This window comes from Hypanus sabinus, chromosome 10 (assembly GCF_030144855.1).
Source record: "Hypanus sabinus isolate sHypSab1 chromosome 10, sHypSab1.hap1, whole genome shotgun sequence".
NCBI classification, from domain to species: Eukaryota; Metazoa; Chordata; class Chondrichthyes; order Myliobatiformes; family Dasyatidae; genus Hypanus; species Hypanus sabinus.
Window position 1 is genome coordinate 30,745,874 of NC_082715.1, and position 11,340 is coordinate 30,757,213.

Consider the following 11,340-nt stretch of genomic DNA (forward strand, 5'->3'; position numbering starts at 1 on the left):
TATATACCTCAAGTCTTTGGGGGGGGGTCTTCTCTGCCCCCCCTGAGCAAAGTCTGTCAATAAGCTTGTTTGTTTTAATACAGATTTCCATATAAAAGTCATGAAAAGTTAACTTCTGAGCATCGGGAGTTTCCATGGTCTACTTCAAAGATGACTTGCCACCAACAAAAGAAGTGGTTGGCAATCTGCAGTCTCTACTAGTTATTCAAAAGTCAGGGCAATTCAATGACTCACAGAAAGATCTGTAATTTACCGGTAATCTTTCACCATTTGGTGCAGCAGTTGATCGAAATCCTGTTGTTCATTCCATTGTTTTTAAGCTGCTGTTAAAGTAGAGTTTTAAAGATTACCTGCAGAGCTATCTGTCTGGCTCAAGAGGCAGAATTACTTCAGATGCTCATTCAGCACAAGTGTGAAAATAACAGAAACCTTACAGTTTGTTGTCAGAATTCACCTCTGTTTTGACGCTGTTTCCCAACTTCTCTGTGAAAAACAAGACACATTGGCTGAGTATTCAAAATATGTACGTGCAAGAGAAACTTCCTCGCAAAGGATTAAGTGTATGATTCTCAATGGAGGAAAAAAATTGACCTTGTGCAAAAGCTGCTCTGTTTGAATGGAATTGATTTTGTCTTCCGTTAAGTTTACCTTCTTCCCCAGCAACCTGGTTTTCATTTATTTCACCACCCTCAGTGATTTCTCCCTGAGGCTGGTTGCTATATTGTGGGTGGTGACCATAGCGACGATGAACAAAGAAAGGTGGGTAACGCTGTCTTCTGTAAGGAGGGCAATGTTGCTGATCTTGGTTTTCTCCATCTGTTGCTGTCTCTGCTCCATCTTCTTTCTCTCCACCTTCAATGTTCTGTTGGTAATTACATGCTAGGCCTCGGTGACGAGGGTTGCAGTGCCGATAACGATTTCAGTTCATGACATATCGGCTTCCTTGGACTGGAACTCCTCCGGGACCAGTTACGTTTGCTGCTTCTGCCCCCTTTTCACCTTCCACTGGTGTTGAACTCCACAGTTTCACCGTCTCCAACACTGCAGAGGTATGTCCGTGGGTTATTTTTTTATAGCAGTCTGATGTACAAACACATCTTCCTTCGTATCATTCCTGTTGATGAATCCATATCCAGTTCGTACGTTGAACCACTTTACTGTTCCAAGAACCTTTGTTACGATGGCTTTCTTCTCCCCAGGGGATTTGGGTTTGTCTGGCTGTTGCTGTTGCTGCTGTTCGGATTGCTGCTCCATTTCGGCCTCGCTTGTGGTGTTGAGAGGTTGCGTGAGGTGGTTGCAGCTTGGGCCGGTCTGAGGTGGGGGCTCCTGAGTTCTCTCTGCTTCTTTCTTCTCTCTAATATAATTCCTTTCCACTTTATCTGTCTCCAGTTGCAGAAAAAGCCCTGCATTTCGTATTCCATGCTTGTATTGTTGATCTAGTTTCTTCATCCTTTTCTGATACTCCTGCAAAGTGCCTTCCTGTAACTGCTGTAGCTGTCTTTTAAGAGATGTCAATTTCTCCTGGTACATCTGCTCTTTTACTTCCAGGTAGTCTTCATTATCCTGCTTATTGGCAATATCTGTCTCCCTGTTGACACTCTCTATCTCCCCCTCATCGTTGTAACAGTCAGCAATGGGTGAGAGGAGAGCTGTGGACATCTTCCCTGCTGAGCTGCCCTCCATTGTTGACACATCTGTGCCTTGATGGTGTGCCAATCCAACTGGATTATCCTGAGCCATTCATGTCCCAGCAACAATGGTCCTCCATTATTCAGTACATAGAGGTTCAGCTGCTGGGTTTTGTCTCCGTAGGTCACTGTCACTTTAATTTTACCTTTGGGATGCACGTTTTGTCCTGTGTAAGTCTTTAGCTGTAGTTTAGTTCGTTTCAGAGGTATGTGAGAAAATAGTCGTTTGTAATCGTGTACAGCGATCAGTGTTAAAGCTGAGCCTGTATCCAACTCCATTTTCAGTCTCACGCCTGCCAATTGTGGAGTGATCCATATTACTCTTCGATCATCTGTCTCTTTCACACTGTGAAGTTGCAGACAAGACAATTCACTTTTGTCAGAGTCGTTTTCATCAGAACTGCTTTCTTCAGAACTGCCTTCTTTCATTCTGTGTACCTTGTTGTGTTTTCCTTCCTGGGGTTTCTTGTTTCTCTGTATTTTGCCCTTTTCCTGCCATTGACTAGCTTTGCATACTCTGCCAATGTCTCCCTGTTTGCCACAGTTTCTGCATTCCTTGTCTTTAAACCAACAGTCCTCAGGGTCATGTTCCCACAACGGTAACATTTCTTTCCTTCATTTCTGCTCAGTGACATTTTATTTGTGGCATATTCCAGAGATTTTTGTTGTATCTTGGAAGCACCTCGTACAGCTACTTCTAATGATATTGAGATATTTAGTGCTTTCACGAATGTAAGGTCTTTTTTACACAGGAGCTTCTTCTGTGTGGTTTCACAGTACATGCCACTCACTAACCTGTCCCTCAATGTGTCTGATAGACTTGCTCCAAATTGACAATGTTCTGATAATTTGCACAATTCAGCACAATATTCAGAAATGCTTTCATTTTTGCTCTGATTCCGTTTATAGAATTTAAATCTTTCAGCAATAACCAGCAATTTGAGGTTTAAATGCTGTTGGAGAATGTCTACTATTTGCTTGAGCATTTTGTCAGCTGGCTTTTTAGGGGTTAACAAGCTCCGTAGCAGGCCATATGTTTTTGCATCCATTACACCAAGGCTGCATCCACACCAGACCGGATAATTTTGAAAATGTTGGTTTCGTGCAAAAATGATAGGCATCCACACCAGGTGTTTTTGAAAATACCTCCGTCCACATTAAAACAGGTATTTAGGCGAATCTCCTGGGCATGTGCAGGACACATCTGCAGAAAACAAGCGACGTGTTTGGTGTCGAATATCGCCTTGAAAGACTTGGAGCGCGTTTGTCCGATTACAGACTAGAAAAACTTAAAAGGAAATTGCCAAATGACAGACAGCTGTTGGCTCTCATGCAAGAGGACTTAAAACTAAAATAACAAATACTGGAGCATATGGAGGCAACCAACAGGGACTTCCCGGACTGTATTGGAAACATTTCCTACAGCCATAGTCTCTTCACCGATGAAAGGGACGACAGCTACAACTAAATGCAGTAAGGCTTGTTACTAGGCAAAAGTGAAACTTGATGTTACCTCATTTGTTTGCCTTTACTTTTGCCATGTCTTTCTGTATTATTTTGCTGTATTTAACATGTGCAATAAAATGAGTTACTGGGCAAAAGTGATTTTATTATTACCTGAGTAAAAGTGAAACTTACAATTTTCCTTTTTTGGCCTTAACTTTTTCACGTCTATGCCAAACATAAGCTAATACTTAAAAATGACATTTTGGAAGTACAGTTTCCCCCCGCTTTCCGAAGGTAGAGTGCTCCTATGAAACCGTTTGTAAGCTGAAATGTCATAAAGTGAAGAAGCAATTACCATTAATTTATATGGGAAAATTTTTTGAGTGTTTCCAGACCCAAAGAATAACGTACCAAAGCATACCAAATAACACATAAAACCTAAAATAACTCTAACATGTAGTAAAAGCAGGAATGATATGATAAATACACAGCCTATGTAAAGTAGAAATATTGTATGTATGATGTAGTTTCACTTATCAAAATCGGGAAGACAGTGAGCCAAAATCGATTTGGAGAAAAAAAAATTGGCACGTACACGCATGCGCACACAACTGCCCGCACAAGGCTTCACGGTCATGGTAGTCTTTCTCGGGGTAAGCACACGTATAAAACGGGCGTCTTTTTTTCGTAAAAGCGAAAATCCTCTTTGGTTACCAAAAAAAGGTATTAATCTAGGTCTTTCATAACAGCAAGCTGTCGTAAAGCAAACATTCGAAAAATGGGGACCACCTGGAGTGACAATTGCATCTATTGAATGTTTGCACAAGCAATGCATTAATAAAGCACCTTGTTAAATGTATAAAACATGTCTGCATCAGTGTTATTTTGTATTTCCATACAATGTTACATTAGGCTGTTACACATCTATTGTCAGAGAAGTACTTGATTAAATAGGTAAACCACCTTCGTACGAGCAAGGACTGAAAACAGGGCAAAGTGATATACTTACTAATTCAGTAAGTTATGGGTCGAAGTATTTGGTGAGTACATTTCTAACTCTTCTGGTTTCAGTCTCGTTTCCAACTGTTCTGTAATTGTTAGGTTGTGTGGAGAGTTGAAATTCTCTCATACTGCAAAGCTGCAGTAACATTTTGCTCAGGGACAGTCTCTTGAAGCCATCTGCCATGTTTGTTGTGCTGTTGGAGGTTGCGTTCAAGAAGACTATGAAATGCCGCGCTGCCGCTACCATCTGTTCTGGCACATCATGACAGCGCTTTTAAAAGGCTTTGGTTACCCCATACACACTACATCGGCCAATCGGCATTTTCAGATTTCAACACTCTGGGTAGTGTTTTAGGAAAGCTCTGTTTTCGGGGGAGGAAAACACCATTTCAGTGTGGACAGAGGGTCAAAATGAAGAGAAAAATCTTCAGTTACAGGTTTATCCGGTCTAGTGTGGACGTAACCTAAGTAAGATGCTGAATTTCTTTCCTTCATTAACACTGTTAGCATCACAATATAACCCTATTCTTTCACTATAAGTTGTCCAGTCTTCAATGCCACTACGAAATGCTGTAATGGTTCCAATTAATGCCATCCTTGTTATGTCAATTTAGCCTTGGACCCTTGTTAATTTAGCCCCAGTCCCTTGTTTTCTTTTTGACTCACGTGATCTTTTTTTTTGCTAGTGTCGTGAGTGTACTCTGGCTACTCTTTTTTTCCTTCTGTGGCAGGCAGACCTTCAGCCCCAGGGGTCAGCGCCAGCGGTGGTCTCTTGGTCTCCTGATGTGCTGACGCTCTGACTGTCTCCGATTCCTTTCGGACCGCCGCAGCCTCACCTGCTTCTTGGCTCTTTTATGAAGGGTGAACAACTTCAATGGGCAGAAGGGTACAGAGTTGCCCATGTTCCCCCCCACCCCCCCCCCGGAGAATCACAAACTGTTACCGTTACCACGCTGCTAATGAGAGAGAAAGAGAGACAAAGGGAAAACATACTGGGACTGGAACATCTGCTTCAGATAAGGGAGACATAACACCGGGAGAGAGAGACTTGTTCCACCATATTATGACTTCTGAAAGTCTTATGGTTCTGGAGAGGGCTGTTTACTTGGTACCATTCTGTTCATTAAAATCCCTCAGTGGACAGCCGGAGTGAGCTGGTTTGATGGACAAAGCCATTCAAAACTGATTGACACCTGAGACCCCGTGAGTCTGGGGAGACACCCCTCAGCCACACCAGGAGACACACTATTGAGCACTGCTTGAGTGTTGGAACCCATGGGAAGGTGTGGGGCATCGGGGACCGAACAAAGGATCGGTCAGTTTAACTCAGAGTGTTATAGCAGGGCCGGTGGGGGCTTGCATCTGTGTCCACCCTTGCCTGGGTGACGAGTCCACCACAGAAAAACAGTCTAGCTGAAGGACAGAGGGGTCGTACCTGAATGGCCACAACACATCGACGGATCAAGAACGTAAAGAAAGGTTTGTCTGACTGTAGCTGTCACTGTTTGCTCGCTCTCTCTCTCTCTCTCTCCAACGATTAAAACACAAGAGCCAACAACTACCTCAGCACGTATGAACTGAACTGAACTTTATATTCACATATGACAATTCATTATCCCCTAGACATCGATAGAGCTTGTTTATTATTGATTATTATTATACCCACGCTTTTAGGTTTAGTATTGCTAATGTGTATTATCTATATATTTGCATTGTTGATATTGATTTTATATTTTACTAATAAACACTGTTTGAACATAGTACCACCAGACTCCAACGGATTCTTCTATCTTTGCTGGTCAGACACCCAGTTACGGGGTACGTAACAAATTGGGGCCTCGTCTCAAGATTTGATTACCAAATTGGGGGGCCAGTGAATCGGGCTATAAGTCCATTATTTGATCTGGTTGCGTGGGTAACCAGATGGGAAACCAGCAAAGATGGATATAGACAAATTTTTAGAAAGCCCAACTTTGAAGGCGCTAAAGGATGCCACAAAGACAGACTTGGTGAATATTGCAAAACGATTAAATCTCACAGAGGTGAAGTTGTCAATGAAAAAGTGGGAGATAACAGAGGGCCATAGACCAGTATTATATATCCAAGGATGTGTTTACGACTGTGGTATTGGCTCTGTTCCCTGAGAAGAAACCAGTTGTTGGGGTGGTTCAGTTAGAGTTGGAAAGATTAAGGGTGGACGTGGAACAGAAGAAAAGGGAGTATGAGCTCCAGCTAAAGGAGTTAGAGGCGAAACGGGAGCGGGAAAGAGCTGCCTGGGAGGCACAAAAGGAGAAGGAAAAAGCCGAAAGGGAGTTGGAGGAAAGGGAATGGGAAAGGCAGCATGTGCTGGAAATGGAGAGGTTGAAGCAGCAGGGAAGAGACCGAGGAGAAGGCTCAGTTGAGAAGTTTAATGTTAGTAGGGAGTTTAGGTTAGTACCTCTGTTCGAGGAGACAAATGTTGATAGTTACTTCTTGCATTTTGAAAAGGTGGTAGTGAATCAGAAGTGGCCCAGAGATCAGTGGGTGGTGGTGTTACAAAGTGTATTAAAAGGGAAGGCTCAACGGGTATATGCGGCATTGTCCGAGGGAGAGTCTGAGGATTATGAGGAAGTAAAAGAGGCTATCCTTCAGGCCTACAAGTTGGTACCTGAAGCATATAGACAAAAGTTCAGAGATTTAAAGAAACTGTGGAATCAGACGTATGCGGAGTTTGCCTTTGAGAAGGGTGTGCTCTTGGATCGTTGGTGTGCTGCAGAAAGGGTGGAGGAGGAATTCCATCATTTCAGAGAGCTAATTCTGATTGAAGAATTTAAAGGTTGTGTTTCGGATGTTATCCGGATGTATCTGAATGAGAAGGCGAATAAGTCTATATCGGAATTTGCCACATTAGGAGATGAATATGCCCTAACCCACAAGACAAAGTTTTCCTCAAATAAGTGTTACCAGAAAGACCGTAGGGACAGTAAAGAAAGTCCACCAGCTAAGGTCAAGAATAAGCCGGGAGCTAGTGGTAAAGGTAAGGAGGAGGACAAGCAAGCTGGCAGGAAGGTTCCTGGCTTGACCTGTTATAATTGTGGAAAGGCTGGGCATATTGCAGCTAGCTGCTTTGCTCCGAAGAAGGATACAGGAAAAGGGAAAACAGCAATCCCTACAGGTTGCATTAGCAGATTGATGAGGGAGGCAAAGGAAGATAGAGTACGAGAGGGCCATGAGAAATTTATTTCGGAGGGGACAGTGTCTGTGAAAGAAGGAGAAACCCCAGTTCCAGTGAGAATTTGGAGAGATACTGGGGCTGACCAGTCATTGATCCTAAGTAAGGTGCTAGATTTTGGTCCTGAAACTGGAGAGGTTGTATTAAGAGGCACAGGAAAAGGGACAGAAGCTGGACCCTTGCACAGGATCATTTTAAAATGTGACCTGGTATCTGGACCAGTCGAAGTAGGGGTGCGGTCAGAATTACCAAGAGACGGCGTGGACGTCCTTCTTGGTAATGATTTAGCAGGTGGTGATGTGTGTTCAGTAGTGAAATTAACAAGCAAGCCTGTGAGTGCTGAGGACCCGCCCCTGGATTCGAAGATTTATCCCGCGTGTGCGATCACTCGCAGCATGTCGAGAAAGGCGGCTGAGAAAGAGGACAGTTTAAATGAGTCCAGTGCTGATTTGGCTGAGAGGTTTTTACCGACCCTGTACCAAGAGGGGTTAGGGGATGGTAACATGGAGAATAGGGAGGTGAAAGAGAGTAAAGGAGAGGAGGTAGACCTGCCCTTAGCCAGGAGGGAGTTTATGGAGGCACAGAGTAAAGTTGAAAAACAGATAAGGCAGTTAGAAGGTCCAGGGTTGGACATGGATGATCTGTCTGGCTTGACGGAACTGTTTGAAGAAGTTGAAAAATTTAAATGTGTTCCCGATAATGATACAAGGGCAGTCCTAGGTGAAAAGGATGCCGTTACCTTGAAGGAGTCTGCTGGGTTGGCAGATGAAGTTGTTTTAACCCGCAGTGTTGAGTTTACTCCGGATGGGAGTTGCCCAGAGAGTAACTGGGAGGATCAGGGGAACTTAGACTTTGAAAAAGGGATGGGTATTGAAAGTCTGGAAGAGATAGATGTCCCGTTTGAGTGTGTTCAGATGTGAAGGATGTGGAGTCACAGGGTACTGAACCTAGTATTGAAGCTCAGAAAGAGTCTGAGGTATCTGATTTAGTTGAAAAGGAGTGCAGTTCTTTTGGGTCAGATGGACTTGGTTCAGTGAAGAAAGGGTTAACCTTGGTACCTGTGGAAAGTGAGAATTCTCAGTTGTTTGTGTTAGAAGGTGTGTTAAAAATTAGTAAGGAGATGAAAGCTGGTGATGTGAATATTATTGAAGGAGAAGGGAAAGGAGTTGTTCCTAAATTGAATAAAGAAAATTTAAAGTTTGGATTGGTTTTAGAAGCAGTAACCATGCTGAAGGAACAATGGCTTGTTAACAAAGTGCCTGTGAATCAATTACAGTTTGTTTTGGAATTTAAAGGTAAACAACTCGCTGATGTTATTCAAGGATGTGATTTGGAGAGACAGAACCAAAAGTGTTGTTTTGACAAAGAGGGATCACTTGCAGATGTTAAACTGAAAACTAATAGAATGAAGGGTCCTGAAGATAAAATTAATGACTTGCTCAAAAATAAAGAATTGTGTGGAAGTTCAGAAAATGGGCTAAGTTTGGAAAACATTGGTGATAAGATAACTCCTATGAAAGGAGTATGTGAGGGCCTATTCCACACTGGTGAGCAAGCTAACCATGTGAGAGTTAAGTGGAAAAGGGGCAAAGGTTGACCAAATGCCACATTGAATTACAGGATCTGGTTTTGAGGGAATTTGACAAAGCATGTGAAAGATAAAAACACCATGGAAGATTGACTGTTAAGTTTTAAAGTAAAATAGAGATTAGTATTTGCACAAACTTCTGTAATGTACCACAGTATAATCACACATGTATTGGTTCACATTTTGTAATATACACTTAAGCTAAGATCACAACCCTTTATTTTTTTTTGCTGACGAAAAGAAAAAAAAGATTCTGTAATTCTGTAAGACGCTGTATTAGTTAATTTCCCCCCTGGTGAAAATTCCCAGAAGGATGGGGGTGTTATGAAGGATGATCAACTCTGATGGGCAGAAGGGTACAGAGTTGCCCATTTTCCCCCCCACCCCCCCCGGGAGAATCACAAACTGTTAGCGTTACCACGCTGCTAATGAGAGAGAAAGAGAGACAAAGAGAAAACATACTGGGACTGGAACATCTGCTTCAGATAAGGGAGAGATAACACTGGGAGAGAGAGACTTGTTGTTCCACCATATTATGACTCCTGAAAGACTTATGGCTCCGGAGAGGGCTGTTTACTTGGTACCATTCTGTTCATTAAAATTCCTCAGTGGACAGCCGGAGTGGGCTGGTTTGATGGACAAAGCCATTCAAAACTGATTGACACCTGAGACCCCGTGAGTAGGGATAAAAGTGAGGTCTGGGGAGACACCCCTCAGACGCACCAGGAGACACACTAGTGAGCACTGCTTGAGTGTTGGAACCCACGAGAAGGTGTGGGGCATCGGGGACCGAACAAAGGATCGGTCAGTTTAACTCAGAGTGTTATAGCAGGGCCAGTGGGGGCTTGTGTCTGTGTCCACCCTTGCCTGGGTGATGAGTCCACCACAGAAAAACGGTCTAGCTGAAGGACAGAGGGGTCATACCTGAATGGCCACAACACATTGACGGATCAAGAACGTAAAGAAAGGTTTGCCTGACTGTAGCTGTCACTGTTTGCTCGCTCTCTCTCTCTCCAACGATTAAAACACAAGAGCCAGCAACTACCTCAGCACGTATGAACAGAACTGAACTTTATATTCACATATGACGATTCATTATCCCCTAGACATCGATAGAGCTTGTTTATTATTGATTATTATTATACCCACACTTTTAGGTTTAGTATTGCTAATGTGTATTATCTATATATTTGCATTGTTGATATTGATTTTATATTTTACTAATAAACACTGTTTGAACATATTACCACCAGACTCCAACGGATTCTTCTATCTTTGCTGGTCAGACACCCAGTTACGGGTTACATAACAGCTCGTATCTTGCGCTCTGCTTCCGAGTGCCGTTATCAAATAAACACGGCGTTCCGATACAATGCAGGTTCATTAACCTCGTCACCAATTTGTTGTGTATGTGGCCATTTACACAACAATATCATTAATAAAAACACCGGAGACAGGAGCTACGTTAACAGGGTTCTTTACAAATTGAAACCAAACTGAACACAGATATATAAATCACACCCAATAGTGCACGTTCAATAATGTGTTACTACGACATAAAATAGTCCCATATTATACAGTGGGCTATACGGTACAATTACTCACCTGCTAATCATATTCAGCAGTCAGTAAACAAGATCAGCAAAGTGGGGTTTCAGCTCCATAACTACTATACTCTCAGGGGAAGCTGGTGGTTTTCTAGGGTGCTAGGAGGCTGGTAGACTACTATAGTACAGTAGTTAGTAACCTGTTGGCTCATAATTCTGGGTATTGTTGTGTTATGTTTTATGTGTAATATAGAGGGACATCAACGGGGGTTATATGAGCCTATGGACTGAGTGTCATGGTTTTGTGTCTTTTGAGGGGTGGAATATTACACTAAAAGGCAAACTTACCCATTCGTTGAAAGTCACTCCCCCATGGGAGGTGGGGACTGGCCCGTTATAAGGGCCAATACAGCAAAAAGAGGCCGCGTGGTTTAAATGCAATAGATTTAAACTCCACCAGTGCCATGTTACCATCTGCTAGCTTCCATTTCACATTGTGCTGGTAGAGTTTAAATCCAGCGCGTGGAAGCCACATGGGCCTCTCCTTGCTCTCCAGGTCGCAATGGCCGTCGTTGCTTGGAAAAAAGGAAATGGGTGGAGGTGTGCTGCAGGAAAGTGCACCCAGGCACACACTATAGATGGGTATTTGCCATTATGTGTGTTTAGTTTCTCTTTCATCTGGCCAGCCACTTCGGGCACTCAGCTTAGAAAAGTTTGTAACTGAGTGTAACTTGAAGGGCTTACTGAATGTTTACATAACAGCTTTCTTATCCTGTTAACCTACTTACAGCAGAGGGCACCTTCTGTCACCACTCACTGAACCCGCAAGCCTGATCTCGCACAACATCTTTGTACTAC

General features: G+C 43.0%; 1 pseudogene; it reads right to left on the reverse strand.

Moving 5' to 3' along the window:
• Window positions 1-430: 430 nt before the first annotated feature.
• LOC132400419 (Y-box-binding protein 1-like) lies at window positions 431-1,683 on the reverse strand (annotated as a pseudogene).
• Window positions 1,684-11,340: the final 9,657 nt, after the last annotated feature.